Genomic DNA, 20020 nt, shown 5'->3' on the forward strand with positions numbered 1-20020 from the left:
AGAAAAATTCCAGAAATAATCTGGAATTTTAAAAATAAATAATTAGTCCTAGTTTTATCATTATGATTAGACCAAGGTGTAAAACTTTCCAATGCCTGAGGTTATACTTCGTGTAAAGGAATAAAAACAGAAAACACTGGAAACACTCAGCAGGTTTGCCTGATCTTCTGAATGTTTCCATCATTTTCTTTTTCTGTTTCAGATTTTCTACATTCAGATGGCTAAATTAACACTACCTCCCAATCCAGAGATACTACTACCCAGGTAAAGGGCAGCCGTGTATGAGTGTACCACCGCTGTAGGTGCCCCTCCAAGCTGCACATCATTCTGACTTGGAATTACATATATTGATTGCTAACATCAATAGTGGCAAAAATCTGATCTAGGGACTGAGCTATTCCTGAGGTTTGCCTGCAGTATGTAACATACCTTCCTGGGGAAATGACTCTGAACAGCAACTCTATAATCTACGATAAGCATTTTTAAGACTTGGATCATGAGTAGATTTAACTTTCCCATCGTCCAATAAATATTATCTTACTTCAGTGCGGCTTCATTACTTGGATTATTTCAGATCATTTGTTTTCTCAATGCTTCATGTTTTGCATTTGCTGTCCTCCCATTCTTCTGGGAACTCAGATGTGCTGATGCAGTCAGGCGCTGCCTGTATTGACAGGTGCAAGGGAGATTAGAACGGTGTGGTGTGTTGAAGTGCTGAGCTCTGTGGAACGTTGCAATACAGGCAATGTCAGAACTGTAGAGGTTAGTGTAACGCTATTACAGTACCAGCAACCCGGGTTCAAATCCGGCCACTGTCTGTAAGCAGTCTGTACATTCTCCCCATGTCTATGTGGGTTTCCTCCGGGTGCCCTGGTTTCCTCCCACATTCCAAAGACATATGGGTTAGGAAGTTGTGGGCATGCTATGTTGGCGTCGGAAGCATGGCGACAGTTGCAGCTGCCCCCAGAACACTCTACACAAAAGATGCATTTCACTTTGTGTTTCAATGTACACGTGACTAATAAAGAAATCTTATCTTACATGATACTCTAATGTATGTGAGTACCTACACTGGAGTGCTGAGCTTCAGGCAGCTAAGTATTGTAAACATTTATAGGTCTGCTATGGTTCAAAGGGAGATCCAGCCGATTATGCTTACTGACCAGCAGGGGCCACCAGAGACCAGAACAACAGCAGGAAAGCACTTTTCATAATGCTGTTAATGCAGTGGAAAGTCCCAAGCGTGCCACAGAGGCAGAGCAGACAAAAATGCACGCTGAAGTAAAGAATTAGAGCATCGGGAGGACAGTACTAGAGAAGGATGAGATCAAGATGTAGAGGGATTTAGAAAGGGAATTCCAGAGTTTGGGGGAATTAAAAAAATAAACAGAAGTTGTCATTGTTAGGGAAAGTGACAGACACATGTGAGGACTCAAAAAAAGAAAGAAATATCAGTTATATTTTATATTAATTATATAATGTATGAACCATACGAGGAAAGTAATTCAGGTTATGGAAATCTGAAATAAAACAAAGCGCTGAACAGTTCAGCAGATCAGGCAGCGTCACTGGAGAGTGAATGATTCAGATTGAAAAGCTTTGGTCATGTCTGATAGAAATAAAGAGATAACGTACTGCTCTTCAGTAGAGCTACACTGAATACAACAATGCTATTGCTCAGCCCCGGTCTCTTACCATCAAGCCAAAATACCTGCAAGGTCTGAAGCATCATGAATAACAATAACCTGCATTTATTTAGGACCTGTAACGTAGCAAAACATCTCAAAGTTCTTAAAAGGAGCATTATGAAACCAAATTTAACCACACCACATGGGAGATAGTAGGTGAGATAATTAAAAGCTTGATCATTGAAATGAGGGTAAAATTTGGATCAAAACAAATAGGCTCTCTGTAGTCACTGAATTCTTATCACAGAGAGAGAAACAGAGAGAGATACACAGCCATTAAAGCAAAGGGAATCAACAACTTTGAAATGTTGCAAGACCCCTCAACTAAATCAATTTATATAAATGGCTGGGAGGAGATTGTGATGCAGGCATATTATCTGTATAGAATGTAGATTTAATACCATGTACAGTTATTAATGAAATATCAGAATCTTCTGAAAGATAATAATAGTTTAAAAACAAATGGACCTACATTTGTCCAAACTGCCAATACAAATCTGGTGTAACCATAGCAACTGTATCTATTATTTGCTGTAATACATCTGTGGAAATGTTACCCCAGACAAAATCAGAGCCTTCATGCAACAGAATGCCCTAAAATTAACAGCATGGACCAACAGGGTATGGGAATCAGTACAGCAAATTGCCAGTGGACATTTTTTTATGATCTGTTATTTATGAAAAAAACAAAATGGAACAGAACGTAATCGCTGCAAATCACACAGAATCGAGGCAGACTCCTTCATTTTATCCAAACCCCAATAAACAGTTTTGAGACACATTTCTTCTCTATATCTTGATCCTAATCCCCAGGAGAGTCTTACTCTTCAACGGCATCTTCCTCCTATTCCCCTCAAGAGACACAATGTCCAAGATTCATTTGCTGGATCAGACCTGCATGGACACTTGCCTTATTATGACATGGGACTGAATGACTTGTGTCTGCAGTTCTGGCTGGCTTCTCCCAGGCGCAGGGTGTCATAGACTGCACACGTGACAATCAGGACAAAGCTCACCCAAAATCCTAGAATAGGTGAAGATGCAGTCACCAAAGGAATTAAAAAGGAATGATAGAAATCCGAAATAAAATTGCCAGAATGGTGATTGTTTGAAATTTTTGTATGTAATGTTGTGTCCTGAAGACAAATGTGCCCGGTAGCAGGACGAAGTTCTGCTGCTGGAGCTTAAGCTGAGCTTTGATGAAACGTAGGAGACTGAGAACTGAGAGTTCGGGGTCAGAGTGAGATGCAGAATTAACATGGTGGGCAGCTGGGAGTTTGGGGGTTATGCTCACAGTCTGACAGGTGCCTTGACAGATCCAAAATTGTCATTCAATGAACACGGGATAGGGTTTCCAGAATGGTTGCAGTGTGTTGTACGTTTTACAGAGTTTTTCAGCAGAACGATTTGGACTCACAGAAAGAACACATTTTACCGTTCGCCACAAGCAAAATGCCACTTGCCAGATGTGAAACAGAAATAGGGTGAGAAAATGGTGGAAATCTGTACTATTTCTGTGGCTCAGAAACAAAATAAATTAATCTATCATTGTGTAAAACTCCCTTTCCTCATGTAACAGCAAACCTTTTCTTCATCGTTCTTTATGATTTCTTCATTGTTTTTACCCTGTAGCTTCAGTTAAAAACAGGTTCTTTAGATCCCTGCTGACTGCTAAGTTGTTTTGGCTAACATTGTCTTAGTTTGGATCCCATGTAGATGCTGAAAATCTGAAAGAAAAACAGAAAATGCAATGAGTCCAGACAAAGGCATTCCGCAAAATTCTGCAAACCTCAAGCTTACAGTCATCTATCACTTTAATTCTCCTTCCCACTTCCACTTTGAACTCTCTGACTTGGGCCACCTACATTGCTCCAAAAATGCTCAATTTAAGGTCAAGGAATAACACTTAATATTCTGTCTGGACACGTTACAGCCCTTGGGACTTAATATTGAATTTAATAATTCCTGGTTATTTTTCCTTTCACATGGGGCTATATCTTTCTGTTTCAATTTGCTTCTTTCATTTCCCTTCTGTCTCTAACTGCTGGTTTTCAAAATAATTGCTACCTTGACAACTTTGGTCTCCATCCTATCACAGCCATTCCCTCTGTTCTCTCCACCCCATCCCCCTCTGCAACTTAAAACACACTTGTTTTCTCTCTTTTCCAGTTCTGATGAAGGGCCCTTGAGTTAAAATGTCGATGGTTACACTCTCCACGGATACTGCCTGTCTTGCTGAGTGCTTCCAGCATTTTCTGTTTTCATTTCTTGCTGATTTATGATTTGCGAGCCATTATTTGCGTTCCTTGGCCCACTGAAATGTAAAGGAGTAGTTGGTCCGAATGAGTCCTATGATAGGATAATCTCCATCCAACTGAACACTCTGAAAATCTCCTGAACACCCTCAATGGGACAGATAGACCTGAAGGAAATTAAAGATTTGAAATCAAGTTATGCTTGCTTTAATTGATTGCTGTGCAACTAATAGGATTTCACTCAATGCTGAGACCAAATCAAAATGAGTAAGAGCTGTAAATCTTGTAAGTGATTGTTGTGTACCTAATTATATTTCACTCAATGCTGAGATCAAATCAAAATGAAAGTAGTTTGATACAAGTAACTGTGGGACCCCTGGTGGCTCACCCTAATAGTCATGTGAGCTGAGCACTGATTTCCAGTGCCAAGTCCTCTGCAAGCATTAATTATGAAAAGGCTGGAGGGGCATCTTCGGTTCTTTGCCTCTCCTCTGTATCTTGGACTCTCCTTTCCAGTAAAAAAGGTCCCTTGTGGGGGAGTAATGGTAATTAGTAGTTGGTTTATTATTGTCACATGTACCCGAGGTACAGTGAAAAACTTCGTTTTGCATGCCAACCATCATTTCACCACATCAGTGCATTGAGGTGGTACACAAGGGAAAAGCAATAACAGAATGCAGAGTATGGCGATACAGTTACAGAGAAAGTGCAGTGCAGGCAGACAGTAAGCTGCAAGGCCATGATGAGGTAGATTGTGAGGTCAAGAATCCATCTTATCATTCAAAAGGTCATTCAATAGTCTTATAATAGTGGGATAAAAGCTGTCCTTGAGCCTGGTGGTGCATGCTTTCAGGCTTTTGTATCTTCTGACTGATAGGAGGGGGGAGAAGGGAGAATGTAATGGAGGTGGGAGGAGTCTTTGATTCTGTTGGCTGCTTTACTGAGGCAGTGAGAAATGTAGACAGAGTCCATGGAGGGGAGGCTGGTTTCCGTGATTTGCTGAGCTGTGTTCACAACTCTCTGCATTTTCTTGTGGTCTTGGGCAGAGCAGTTTCTATATCAAGCTGTGTTCACCTGATTAGTGGGCAGTTTTAGCAAAAGGCGACGTGGCAGACGAGAGCTGAATGCATTCAGGCCGGGTCTGCCAGTGAGGGACTGGGACTGTTGTTTGTGCTTGAGGAAGGAATGACAGGGCAATTGAGAGAAACAATTATTTCTCCTCTCATGACCTTAAACTCAAACATTAGCATCACTTAGCTCTCTGGATGCTGTATCACATTGCTATGATCCAGGGCAAAGAAATGCTATGACATTGGATCAAATTCCTGCTCTGAAAATCTTCAGTTCTTTCCATTATTAACTTAAGTATCTTCCCATTAACATCAGAAATAGAGCTTATTCTAAGTGACTGATAGCCTGACTGACAGCTTTGGCTAAGTTATTAGAGACAGTTTCCTGAATTCCAGTCAAACTGTCAGCACATACAAATGATAAAGATCCAAAGAGCAAGGGAAACATCATACAAAAGTTAAAGCAAATCAAGACATTTTGTGTAGATGAATCCAGGGTTGGGTTTTAAATATAGATGATTTAAATTAGGCTTCACGCAGCTGCCAATCTGTGAAACTCAAGGAAAACTAAAATACAGTGCTCACACCTCACCAATGAACTAAAAACAAAATGAAAGTATGTCCCATTCAGATGTGTCTGTCTGAATGGCATCTTTCTCATGAGCATTAGGATAACACTTCTGAAAAAACTCAGTCATACGAGCCATGGACAGGAGCTTGCTACCTCTGAAGGACTTATCCTTTCCAGATTACCCAATATCATCTTGCTTGTAAACCTCAGGCTGATAAAGTCATGGAGTTATATAGCAAGGAAATAGGCCCTTTGGCCCAATTCATCCATGCCACCCAAGTTGACTACCTGAGCCAGTCCCATTTGCCTGAATTTGTCCCATATCTCTCTAAATCTTTCCAAACCATGCACCTGTCTAAATGCCTTTTAAATGTTCTGATTGTATCCGCCTCTACCACTTCCTCTGGCAGCTCATTCCACATACCCATCAGCCTCTGTATGAAAAAGTTGTCCCACATGTCCCCTTTAAATTTTTCCCCTCCCACATTAAATCTATGCCCTCTAGCTTTACTCGAGGAAAAAGAGAGTGACCATTCATCCTATTTATGCCCCTCATGATTTTATGAACCATCTCTCAGGTCAGATCCTAAATGACGAGGACTTGTGCCTTGGGAGGACCTTCAGCCAGAATAAACCCATGAATTGGCTGGAAAAACATGGACATCTAGCTGACCTACACATCCAGCTGTGCCATTTCTCAAGGACGTGGCAGCACAGGGCTGCAACTAGTAGAGTTGCTGCCTCATAGCTCCAGCCAGCTCAGGTTCAAGCCTGACCTCTAGCACTGTCCGTGTGGACTTTGCATGTTCTCCCTGTGACCACGTAGGTTTCCTCTGGGTGCTCTGTTTTCCTCTTATCCCGAAGATGTAAAGGTTGGTAAGTTAATTGGCCACTATAAATTGCCCCTAATATATACGTGAGTTACAGAATCTGGGAGGAGTTGATGGGAATGTGGGGAGAATAAAAAAGGGGATTAGTGTAATCAGGTGGTTGATGGTCAGCAAGGCTTGGTGGGCCGAAGGGCCTGTTTCCGAGCTATATGACTCTATGTCTTGATGGATGTCACTTTGAATCCCTTTGAATGCTCCTGGCACTCAGAAAAAAATTAATGCATTAAAACAATTAAAAAATAATAATTTAAAAGATGAGTCACTTAAAATACACTAATAAAACATTAAGGCAAACTTTAGCTTGATGGTAGGAGACAGAGGGTTGCGGTGGAAGATTGTTTTTCAGACTGGAAGTCTGTGACCGGTGGTGTGCCGCAGGGACCAATGTTGGGTCCATTGTTGTTCGTCATTTATATTAACAATTTGGATGAGAATGTAGGTGGCATGATTAATAAGTCCCCAGATGACACTAAAATTGATGGTCTAGTGGACAATGAAGAAGGTTATCTAAGATTATAATAGGATTTTGATCAAGTGGGCCAGTGGGCCGACGAATGGCAGAGTTAATTCAGATAAATTCAAGGTGTAGCATTTTGGTAAGATAAACCAGGGCAGGACTTAGACAGTAAGTGGTAGGGCCCTGGGAATGTTGCAGAACAGAGAGACCTTGGGGTGTAAGTACATAGTTCCTTGAAAGTGGAGACACAGGTAAACAGGGTGGTGAAGAAGGCGTTTGGCACACTTGCCTTCATCAGTCGGGGCACTGAGTACAATAGTTGGGACGTCATGTTATAGCTGTACATGACATTGGTAAGACCACATTTGGAATACTGCATGCTGTTCTGGTTGCCTTTCTATGGGAGGGGTGTCACTGAACTAGAGAGGATGCAAAACAGATTTGAGGATGTTGCCAGGACTGGAGGGCTTGGGTTATAAGGAGAGGCTGGATAGGCTAGGACTTTTTTCTTTGGAGCATAGAAGACTGAGGGGTGACCTTACAGAGGTTAATAGAATCATGAGGGGCATAGATAAGGTGAATAGCCAAAGTCTTTTCCCCAAGGTAGGAAAATCCGAAACTAGACGGCATAGGTTTAAAGTGAGAGGGAAAAAATTTAAAAGGGATCTGAGGGGCAACTTTTTCACACAGAGGGTGATGAGTATATGAAACAAGCTGCCAGAAGAAGTAGTAGCTAGAATTACGACATTTAAAAGGTATTTGAGCAGTTGCATGGAAAGGAAAGGTTTAGAGGGATATGGACCAAACGCAGGCAAATGGGACCAACTCAGTTAGACAAGTTGTTCAGCAAGGCTGAGTTGAGCCGAAGGGCCTGTTTCTGTGCTGTATAGCTGTATGACTCTAGCTCTCTGCCTTAATTGATTAGAAAAAAATAAATAGATGTGTACTTACAGTCACTCCTTTCCATTCAAATGGAATCAATGTTCCTGGGGATTCCAGCATATTGATGTTCTGCCATTAGACTCTTGTCAGGAATTCAATGTCAGCCTGGAGACTGCCAGTAGAAGTTGTTAGGAATGTGGAGAACAAAATGTGATTAGTGTAAATGTGTTTTTGATGGTTGGTGTGGACTTGGTGGACTGAAGGGCCTGTTTCTGTGCTGCGTGACTTTAACTTGGTCAGCAAGCTCAGGACTTCCACATTGGGGCAGGAGTCTTAAAAATTGCTGACACTAGTAACAGGTGAATATTAGCAGTATGACACAGAACTGCTGGCATTTCCCAGCAAACTCCAGCCTATTCTGCTGGTTGTTGTCCAGTTGGTAACATATCTGTGTGTCTGAATCTGGAGATCCAATTACTCAGGGTTAACATATGCTGCTTGGTTACGCGGGAAGAAACCTTTAACCCGTATTTAAGTGATCAGGTCTTTCTAATCGTGAAGCTAAACTGTATAGTTCACTATTTTTCACTGGTAATTGATTTAATTGCACCAAATTATGTAATCAGATTCCCACCAACATTGCAAGCAGTATCCCCTGCACAAGGTGGATGTTCTGAGAATAAATACGACGCTTGTAATTAAGTAATGAGAGATAAGATAAGGATGCAATCAGTTGATGCAATCAGTCGTAATTTAACCCTTTTAGCCCTGGTTCCATTATGGTGAATTGGTACTGCAATGTCTCCAATGCCAGTATATCCTTCCTGACATATAGAGTGTACTGTATTCCAGATGGTATCTAATAAGGGCTGAATATTGATATATTGTAGATTCTACCAATTGTATTATTTATAAGTTAAAAGCAATATTCAAGAAGTCCTTTTATTTTTTTTCAATCTATCTACCCCCTTTTAGTGATATTTGTAGTTTGATTCCTAAGTCCCTTTGCTCTTAGCTTCTTGCCACTTAGGAAATAATTTCTGCTTAGTCCTAAAGTGAATGATGTCACTGTTCCACATTGAACCCTGCAGTTTAGCTCACTCACTTAACCTATTAATGTCTCTTTGCACCTTTCTGCTCTCATATGCACTATTTAGTGCCATTAATAAATTTGGATGTTTGATTCTATTCTTTTCTCTAAGACCTTTATGAATAGTTTAGTATCTCAGACCCATTGCAAACTCCTGGGGGGACACTGCTAGTCACATCCTGACAATTTAAATACAAGCTCGTTATCCTCAAACTTTCTTAACTCTTCTTAACTCTTAAGTATTTTCCTATCCAAACCAATATTTGTTAAAAACGTCCTATGTTGAATGATTCCTTTAGGAAGCCAATATACAGTAAGTAATATCCACAGGCATTCCCTTATTTACTACCAATGTTACCTGCTCAGGAAGTTCAAGTAGATTCATTCGACGTGACTTACACATTTAAAAATCTATTCTGGCTCTCACTGATCACCAAATATTTGTCCAAATGTTCCCAATTTTAAATACTTTTTTCAAAACCTCCTTAGTGACTGTGACTTAGGTTTATTAGCCACAGTATCTCTGCATCTTTTCATTGTCAGCTTGGTTCACATGGTAATGCTCTCTATGAGCCAAAAGTTTGTGAATTAGTCAGCATGTCAGACATCAGTCTATTATCTGAGCTAAAACTGTCTTGATGTAGTATTATGGAATGCTGCCGGCTGGAGGTCCAGGTGTGATCAGGAGCCTCATGGTGCAGGGCTGTCTCAACAAAACAGTGAAATTCTACACCTCTCTGACCTGCATTGTTTGTTAAAACCCAACTATTTCATCATTTTTTTTTGATTACCTAGAATCTCTTCCTTTTTCTCGATTGTGTATTTTTTGTTATTTGAGAACATTTCTTTGTAACACTATGGGGTGTTTTATGATGTTTTAGCTACCAAATGTAGAAATTATCCTTGTTATTTTACAACAATAGAAATGTGGAAGAAAGGAATTCTTGAGCAAAAATATAATATTTGAAAAATGAAAGGAGCAATGGAGTGGGGGATTACTGTTTTGAAGGTACCCTAAGTTGAATGTAAACTTCCATGCATTGCATCAATTCTAAAATAAAAACATTTTCAATATTTGTAAATCAATATTCTTCTGCATTTGGGCACAAATGCTAACTTTTTGCACTTGTGCATGTACCGGTGATAACCTACCAAATGTCAGTGGGTGATCATGCTAACATGAATATCAGTTTTGAACAGAGTACTCAAGGAATGAACCCTGATGTAATTCCGTAGTAGTCCATCTTCTACCAGCCAAGAGTCTACAGACAGTAATATTCCTGCCTCACATGCAGGGACGTGTCAGAGTTAGGAAAGGAGTAATTTATTTTCTGAAGTCAAAGGTAATCCAAAAATATCTGAAGTGAGGAGTTCAGCATCAGTATTTGAGTCATAGTCAGAGTCGCCATATTATCAAATCCAATATGAGGAAAATGTATTTGTTACAAAACAGCTCCCTTATCATCAATGTCAATCACACAGTCAAAGGGAGGTTTCCAAAGAAGAGAGGTGAAGACACAGGGTGAGTTACTCCTCCCCTTCCTTTCTCCTCAACAGCTCATTATAAAGCAGGGCCTGTCTAAATCTGGAAGTGTTTTGTCCTTTGACATGCAGTGTGTCGTGATTGGAAAGTTTATAGATAGAAAGGAAAATTTCACCATGCAACATCTGAACATGCATTCAAAAAGAAGAAAGTCATATTTCTTGGAAACCTCGCACAACCTAAAGATATCCCAGCATTGATAAAGAACTTTCAGATGTAGTCACCGTAGAAATATTGGAAAAATCAGGTGCCAATTTGCATACATTTATGAACTAATGGGATGAAAGGTACTGGGAAAGGCTAGCTGTTGGCATTTCTCAACATGTGCCACCAAGATCAGGAATTCCCATGAAAATACAGAAGCCCTGATCTTGGCCACCTATCAAATGCCAATTTCCAAAATGGTCTCCGAGGTTGGACTCCTCATGGACTCTTCATCCTGTATATAACCATTGACTAAAGAGGAACAGGAAAATCTAGAACACAAATCAAACATTCAAGCCAGCAGCTCAGGAGTTAGTAATGCTAGAAACAGTTGAAAAACTGTTGACATTCTGCTCTTTCTCCCTGCAATGTTGTAGTCTAGGAATGTTCTTTTAAAGCAGCCATATGCAGAAGTAACTGATTTTGGCAGAGGCCCTGAAATCAAGGCAAACCCCTTCAGTTCCTGATACTGAAAGCTGTTAAAATTTACAGCATGTAGTAAGTCTGGGATCATAAACATTGGTTGAATTTATACCATGCTACATATATATCAATCAGTAATTAACTTGAAAGTAGTTGATGACTCTTTTAGATAGGAGTAGGGAAAGAAGTCTATCCAGCTGCTAATGCATGTTCAACTATGATAATACCAGTGAGTAGCATTAGCAGCATCCTGATTGACACCACAATCTGTCTACTCCCCTTTTTTTTATTGGGTGTTATCAATACATGGACTAATGCTCTTCCCAGTAAAACTGACGTGACTTGTGGTACTAATGTGTGCTAATGCACTAGAAGCTAAATTGGAAAAAATGGGCACTTCACAGATGAAATTTATGAATTATACCATTGCAGGTTAATCTTGTTAGAGAAATAGTCATGCCAGGAATTGCATTGTCATTCTTGCTAGTCAAGAAGATTTTGACTTAATTTGGAAATACTCAATGCAAGTATGCATAAACATTATATAATAATCACAGGCAGTTTAAGTATAGTTGAATTGGATAATTCCAAACCACTAGCATTTGAGTTAGCTGCAGACCAGTAGATTTAGTATTGACAAGTCTACTGCTGAAGATCACATTACCCAGTTAGGTTTAGCAACACTTTGTTATTTTCATTATATGGCAATGAGGACATGGATCGGGAGATAGGGAAATCAGTCGTTAGATTTTTTTTATCTATTTCTCATACTCAGCTATTTTCTGGCCAGCAATTATTTTTGTGTTAATGTATCTCAATTGCATTAAGATCTTAAAAGCGATGCAAAAGTAATTAAATTAGTGGTGGTATCAATTATTGTTGTCTGTTCTGGGAGTACATCACATCCCTGGGTTATGGAAGTCCATACTTGCAAATCCAACTTTATGCAAATACTCCCAGACCCTGCTCTCAGGTGCTGTACTCTGTATTGATTCTCCTCCTTTTATTAAACTGCTCATAGTTTTCTCCCTGATAAACGGATCAACTCTCCCCCACCCCTGTCACTCCACCCAGGCTGCATTCAGATAAATATTTGTCATTGTTCACTTGCTGGTAACAACCCCAATTACCAACAATGACCTTCCCCAGCCTACTCTTTGCAAATCAGTCCCTAAGGACTATCAAGGCTAAAGATATCACATTATGATTTTGGGGGAAATTGTTCATTTCTGATTTAGGGAAAATTCAGTTTACAGATAGTTCTCAGGAACAGAACCCTTACGTAACCCCAGGACCCTCTGTATACTGTTTGCCTGGGAAGTCCATATTGTTCAGTTTTAGAGGCAGGTTTTTATAATTTTCTGATAGTTTAAAAAGAACACATGTTTTATCCAATTTGACCTAGTACAACTAATATTATTTCATAATGATAATTTTGTAGTATACGTAAATAAGTGTGATGTCTCTGCGTACTGTTTTTGATCACGTGTGTATCATTGTGCATACGTGCACAGTCTGAAAACCAGGAATACATCTTTTAGAGCTCATTGTGTTTCCCTTGTAATTCCATTACATGTTATAGATTATAGATTAAGAAACCATGGGGGCACATGCATTACACCGGCAATGGGAACAGAATGAAAAAGAAATCTTGTTTTCCAAAGCAATGAAGTTGTCAGATTTTTTGAGTGACTGTATACTCATGGTGGTAGGATAAGTCTGAAGAATAGCCACAGTAACTTCAACATGCAGGCTTGAATGAGAGGAAGAAGTGAAGGATAATGTGTGCTGATCAACAAGTCGAAGGCTTAAACCAGAAATGGTGGGAGATGGTAGCTCAGACCCAAGTGGTGAAGTGTGATTGATGGGATTGCTCTCAGAGCCAGCATAGACTTTATGGCCAAATGGTCTCATTTGTGCTTAGCAATGTGGCAGTGAGGTAGAGAATAAGGTATTAGAACAGATAGAGTTAGTGAGCCTGGAGTAGGCATTCACCTCTTTTCCAATTCCCTGCAGACATCTATGTGCAGACATTCAAGGGTTCCTTTAAGGAAGTCAAAGGATTGTGAATTCAGAAGCCATAGTTCATAATGTATATTATTTCTTGTATTTAGCCATCTCCCTTTACACAAAGTGCAGCTGATTTGATATGTTAGTATGAAATTAGTTGAAATGAAACAAAATCATAGACATAGTGCTGCACCACTTAATTGGAAAATGATAATGATGGATAGATATACTTTATCAGCCTGCTTAGGAATTCCATCAGGTGCATCTATCAGCCAGTTGCTCCAAATGTCATCTACCTTTCATTGCATTACAATCTTCAATAGAGTGCTTTGAAGTGGGAAGAAATTATCTCCATCCTCATATAGTACCACCCGCTGCAAATGTCTCAATACACTGGAATAAACCACTTCTGCAAAATCCTCCACTGGAATGATAAGCAAACCAACTTCAGTGTCCTCTCCCAGGCTAACATCCCCAGAATGAGACCCTTGTTACACTCCATTAGCTACACTGAGTAGGCCACATCCTTTGCATGCCCGACACCAGACTCCCAAAATGCTCTGTCATGGGATGATATTACCAGGCAGAGGAAGGAAAAGATTTAATGTGTTCAAAGTCTCCTTGAAAAAAAAATGAAACATTCCCAATATCTCCTAGGGATCTCTGGGCCAGTACCACTCCAAGTGAAGAAGGAGCTTTCAGGTTGATATTAAGAACCACGAGTCTATGCTTTGGAAATACACAGAAGTCCTAGTTAGTGGCAGAAGGAGGACCACCTCACAAACAACCCATCCACCATGTCAGCTACCTCCAGCCCCATCTATAAAAGAGTATGTTTCCCATATTAGCCTCATCAGCCATCTTAGAACTTACAAAACTGGAATGCAAGCAAGTCATCCTCAATCTTGTGGGAAAGAAGAAGCAGAAGAAGCTTTGAAATCCTATATAGAACAGTCCTTCTCAGCCATCAAGTTGAATTAGGAGAAAGGTTTTTGGGCATGGGGTTCTCAGGTATCTGACAATTCCATCATTTCTTTGTAAACTCCACTTTTTGACTATTGCATGATACACTTGTACTTAAGGCATTTTGCTTCACTCAATCTCATTTTCAGTTCTTTTTAGACAATTTGACCAGTTTAAGATTTGATAAGAAATTCCAAGTCTATACAAATATTAATGCAAATTTTTACAACTTGGTGACAGTGAAAACAGTTGAAACTTCATCAAAATTCAGAGACAAGATAGGCCACAATGTTAAAGTAATTACTATATGTAGACTACATAACATGTAATATTAAGTACAAAGGGAAAGAGGGAGCAGTTTGAAACATGAACACTATTTGTAGATATGCTAAATAAGGCAACTGTTTGGGAATCAGTTTTGCAGTCAGCCAAAGACAGGGCTGGAGCATTTGCAACTATGTTCAGGCTGAAATGTTGAGTAGATTATACATTTCAGCTTCCTGCATTTATCATAATCACAGACTTGAGTTTTCAACCAAGTCTATTCACCCCACATGACACAAAGAAACACTGGATTCAGCAAAGCTATGGGATCAGGCAATATCTTGGCTATAGTAATGAAGGTCTGACCTCCAGAACGTTCCATGCCTTGAGCCAAGTTGCTCCAGTATGATTGCAAGAATTGCATCATCCTAACAATGCATAAAATTGCCCCAGTTTGTCATGTCTAAAAAAAGCAGGCTAACTTTAATCAGTCTACTCTCAGTTATTAGCATTGTGACTTAGGGTCTTGTAGGCTGTGCTATCATGCAGTATTTACTCACCAATAACCTGTCAGTGGATGCTTAGTTTGTATTTTGCCAATAAGTTGAGAGTGACTGCTCTTAATATCCAGGCAGTGTTTGACTGAGTGTGGCCTCAAAGAACCCTGGTAAAATTGAAGTCAGTAAGTATCAGTGGGAAAGCAATCCAATGGTTGGAGTCATACCTCACACAAAGGAGGATGGTTGTTGTTGGAGTCTCTTACATAGTGTGCCAGGTCTAATCATCTTTCTCTATTTTACCAATGATTTCCTCTCAACGTTCAATCCATTTGCAATTCCTCAGAAAATGAAGCAACCTGTAACCAGAATATCAGAGCCAGAAGGTGTACTAATCTTCAGGCTTCCTTTCAATTTACACACCATTCCTTCATTGTCACAGCGCTTAACTCTTTCAACTCCTTAACAAACATTACTGTGGAAAAACCTTCAATAGTAAGACTGCAGTGATTCAATGGATTGCTTACCCACCACCATCTCAGTAGAGATGGTCAATGAATGGTGGTGATATACACATCTTATACATGAATAAGTAATTTTAAAAAATCCAAAGAAAAGCATACAAATGATCAGCAAGTAAGGGAATGGCATATGGACATATAGCAAAGTAATGTTATACAAACATGTAGAAAGCGAGTATCACACAAAGCATGCAAGTGAATATCAGGCACACATATAGCAAGGGAATAGCATACATACACATTATAAGTGAATATCATACAAACTTACATTCTTTGGTGGTCCCTTGAGGGAAAGGATGACATGATTCCATTTGAGTCCTGTAGCGTTTGTTATAGTTCTTAGATATGGTTCAGTGTGAAATTAAGCTTTATAAACATACCAACCCATAAGCAACAGCCTCCATGTTAATTGGGTTTGCTAGGATGATTTGAGTGTGTAAAGACACCAATTTAACAAGCTGCAATCTTAAATAAGTACTCTTCACTCTTAAAATGCTTTGAATGTAACTTGTTGAATATAACTTGCGGGGCACTTGACCAAAGTGAGAGATTCAAAAAGCCAGGGGAGTGTATAGTTCAGTTCTGAATGTTCAAGATGTGGCATTTAGCCTGAAGCTATTTGGATTAAAATATTTTGCAGAGTAATGTTTTGCAGAGTAACTATTATTGCCTTGAGAAATGGAAGGTAAGGATGAAGGGAGACTACATGGATGGGATCCACAAGTCATGAGATACAAAAAGTGTGGTAACCTGGTTATTGTTGAGAAGAAAGATCTCCTGTCCTGGATTACATACAGGGTAATGAGAATCTCATGGAAAACAAGTGGATTGAATGAAGGTGGTTACTTGTACATTCGGGATACACATATATTCACGTTGCTATCCATCATATGCCAATCATTGCCTCAATTGTGTATAACAAATAGTGTATTCTGAAAATCTGTGAGACTCTCATTAGAGACTCTCCCTCCATACATGTATCAATCAAATAAAGACTCAAAATAACTGTATCTCTGGCCTCTGAATGATGTTTGAGCCACAAAATTTCTGTGGGTCCTGAGATGGCTCCTATATGACATTTGCAAACTCTGCCAGAATAAGGTAGTACTTGACAAGACAGTGGTGTAAGATGCTGCAGTTTGCTTCTGATTCCCCTACTCTCATTGAAGAGTTCAGTGCCCTCTGAAATGCTTCTTCTCCACTTTGACCAATCTTGAACCAAGAACTCCCCTGAATTAGTTGCATTTTCTCAGACAGACTTCAGAACACCCTTGAAGTGCTTTCTTTATCCTCCTGAGATTGCTTGTCACATCTCTGAATTCTGGATAGAGGACTTGTTTCAGGCATCTGGTGTCAGGTAAATGGACAATGTGGTGCAACCAGTGGAGCTAATTGGTATAATCTGTGCCTTGATGCTGAGTATGTTGGCTTTAGAGAATGCACTAATATTGGGTTGCATGTGCAACCAGTGCATTTGCTGCATTTTTTGGCAGCGTTTGTGATACTTTTTCTAGTGTTTTAAGCATCTTGCTGTAAGTTATTCCACGTCTTTGAGGCATGCAAGAGGATTGGCTCACTGCAGCTCAGTAGACCATGAGCTTGGAGTTGGGTTTGAGGTCTTTATCTTCAAACACTTTCTTCCTTAAGTGGCTGAAGCATGTTAGAACACTGGAGTTCATCACCAATGTCCACACTTACTGAAAGATGGTTTTGGGGGTATGGAAAGAGCTCTATGTTTCCCGGGTTACCTAGATCATGACTCATGGGGGATGGTGCTGTTTCACTGGAGGTTGTTGGTGAAAGACTTTTGTCTTCTGGATGCTTAGTGTTGTCTTTACACCTGTTGTCTTTACACATTTTGGTGAAGACATAGTTAAAATCCGATAATCCACTATCAGATTATTCATAAATCCCCATAGTTTGACATCTGGTTTACTAGGTGCTGACTCCTATGCTTTCTTTAGCATATCAGAGCCCTGGTTGGTGCACTCCTTCCACTCACTGGGGCCCTGAATCCCACACCTTAATAAACTGTATTAGAAATGTGTAGGAGTATTAATGCAATAACATCTGATAGTCCAGAAAATCTATTCACCTGGCACCAACAAAGTCCTGAGCATGCTGGATTATCAGACTTTTACTGTATCTATGATGATTTGGAGCTTAGCTTCCAATGTCCAGGTTTTCTTTTCAATTTGATTGAAGCTGAAGTGATCTTCGATCAGAGGTGTAGGTGGCGAAGGTTGATCAGGTTCCTTACTCCATCATAGCAGGGAATTTGTTGAAGGTGGGATAAAGTATTGTGGTGAGGAAGATTGAGAAGGGGGTTGGATGACAAGACAAACTTGCTTGCTTGGAACAGATGGAATGTCTGCCACAGTACAAAAACATGGTGGGGACATACATCTGATGTGAATTCATAACCCCAGTTCCCTCATCTGGGAAGTGGTGAGCATACCAGAAGTTTGAGATGATCACCAATGGTCCCATCATGGACCTGGTCCTTTATTAATCACATAGAAAGGGAATGTCATATTGCCACGTTGCAAAGGAATATAATACAAACACATGGAAGGGGGAGTCAAGCACACATTAAAAAATCAAGATGTGGGTATTGCTGACAGACCTGGCATTTAATGCTCATTCCTAATAGCCTTTGAGAAAGTGGTGGCAAGTCACCTTTTGAACAACTGCAGTCATTCTGGTAAAGTAATTCACACAATAGAGTAGGAAGTTCCAAGATTTAGATCCAGAAATGTTGAAGGAACAGTGATATATTTCTAAGTCAGGATGATGTGTAACTTGGCGGGAAATTGGTAGTTGTTCTCATGTGCCCTCTGCCCTTGATCTTGGTGGTAGAGACCAAGGGTTCTGGAGGTTCTGTTGGAACAGCCAAGGAAAGTAACTGCAGTACACTTTGCAAATGGCACACACTGCAGCTAAACGTAGCTGGTGGAGGGAATCATTGTTTAGGTAGTTGGATGGACTGTCAATCAAGCAATCATTGAGGGAAGGAGGATCCTGCAAACACATGAATTTCATACCAACACACACCAACGGAATGTAATACACATAGCAAGGAAATGCGATAGAAACACATTGCCTAGGCACTAAATATCCTAATAGCTTAAAGAGGCGGAATGGTGGAGTGCACCAGATATGCTGTTGCAGAACACGCTTGTAGGGCTATTGAGAATCGGACGGCTCACAATGGATTTGGTTAAACATTTCTGAAACACCGACCAGCCACATAACGGACTGCCAGAGAAACCATCTGCTTAAGTAATTAGGTTGATGTGACAGGCAAACATCGGAGTCAATAAATCAAGGTATTGTTTTATGCCATTTTCTTTTGTTGCGGTTATTTAATCAAACACCAGTTCTTCATTCTGCACACGCCTCACTCCTAAATTGAAACATGCTTAGAAATTCGCGTGAAATATTTAGCAAAAACCTTTACCCAAATTCGGCATTCAAATTGTTTTAATGGGTTCCTTCGGATGTGAGTCTTGTTTGTTCAACTCTCTAGACACCTCCATTATTTAAATGCAATATAAATATTAATGTAAGAATTGTTGCTGTGCGAGCTGTCATGAATTACGGTATATATTTATTTGAAAGTATCCTGCTCTCTCGGGTTCTCAGATTAATAATTTAACTGTTGCCCGAATTGTGTACGTATCAGATTTTATGTGAATTTCTCAAAACATGGGCGAGACAGTTATAATTTCTGGCAGATGAGACTTGCTTGTACACATGGCAACGTTCTGAAAAGGGCCGTTCAAACGGTTTGAGGGCTCACTCTGGTTTTAATTTCACCATCGATCCACCCAGTCCCGTTAAATTTATTGATTCCTCCCGGGTAACGTTTTCCCTCGCGAAAATTTTCCAAGTACCAGATACGTTTGTATCGGTGCGGAGGCGGTTGCATTGAGTTGGCACGTAGACCGGCAATGACTGCAATGAATGGCAGAGCAGGCTGAAAGCTTAAAGTGTCCAGTCCTGTTGTAAGGTTCCGTGGACTTGGACGGAACTGACCAACCCGGCGTGTTACAGGTATGATGGCTTCTTGCAGATCAGGGCGAATGCCGAGAGAAGCGCGGAGTGCCGGAAGCAGGGAGCTTTCTGATCATAACCAGCAACGGGATCTTTGTGCAAGGAGATTTTAAGGAGATGAGCGAATTACACTGCAAATCGGATTGTTCAGCATCGTGAAACGGCAGATAGCATGGGTCAGGACTGTTAAAAGACAGATGGGGTTGTTCAGGTATGTGCTGCCCGGCAACCACTTCCTGACTAAAGGTCCTGGTTAAGGAACACCAGCACGACAAATGTCACTGTCAGGGGCAGGGCAATTGGGGAACTGGTGTACAGGGGAGTAGCTTTCCCTGGAATTAACAAGAGAATGCCGCTGGGGAGTTCATTTAGGCACGATAAAGGAAGGTTTGAAGATTTGGGTGGATTGCTGATTAACTCGGCTCCTGGGCTCGCTGTCTATTGATCACTGTATTCGATTTTTGTTGCTCAGTCACTGACCAGAGCATTGCCACATGATAATGATGCGCAACTGCCCCGAGCAGGAACTGGCCTTGGTGCTGAAAATGGCCAACGCAGCTGCCTCGGGCTAAGGTTTGGTTTGCAACGGCGGAGAATCCATTTTCCCGTGCATATGTTCCTGTCACCAGCAATATA

General features: G+C 40.4%; 1 protein-coding gene across 2 annotated transcripts in view; it reads left to right on the top strand.

The window, feature by feature from the left end:
- Nucleotides 1–18488: 18488 nt before the first annotated feature.
- Nucleotides 18489–20020, top strand: part of amer3 (APC membrane recruitment protein 3) — a 121441-nt gene continuing 119909 nt past the window's right edge. For both annotated transcript variants that reach the window (XM_052018995.1, XM_052018996.1), the window contains exon 1: nt 18489–18657. The gene's annotated coding sequence lies outside the window, so the exon portion shown is untranslated. The remainder of the gene's footprint in view (nt 18658–20020) is intronic.

Source organism: Pristis pectinata, chromosome 6 (genome assembly GCF_009764475.1).
Source record: "Pristis pectinata isolate sPriPec2 chromosome 6, sPriPec2.1.pri, whole genome shotgun sequence".
Taxonomy (NCBI): Eukaryota; Metazoa; Chordata; class Chondrichthyes; order Rhinopristiformes; family Pristidae; genus Pristis; species Pristis pectinata.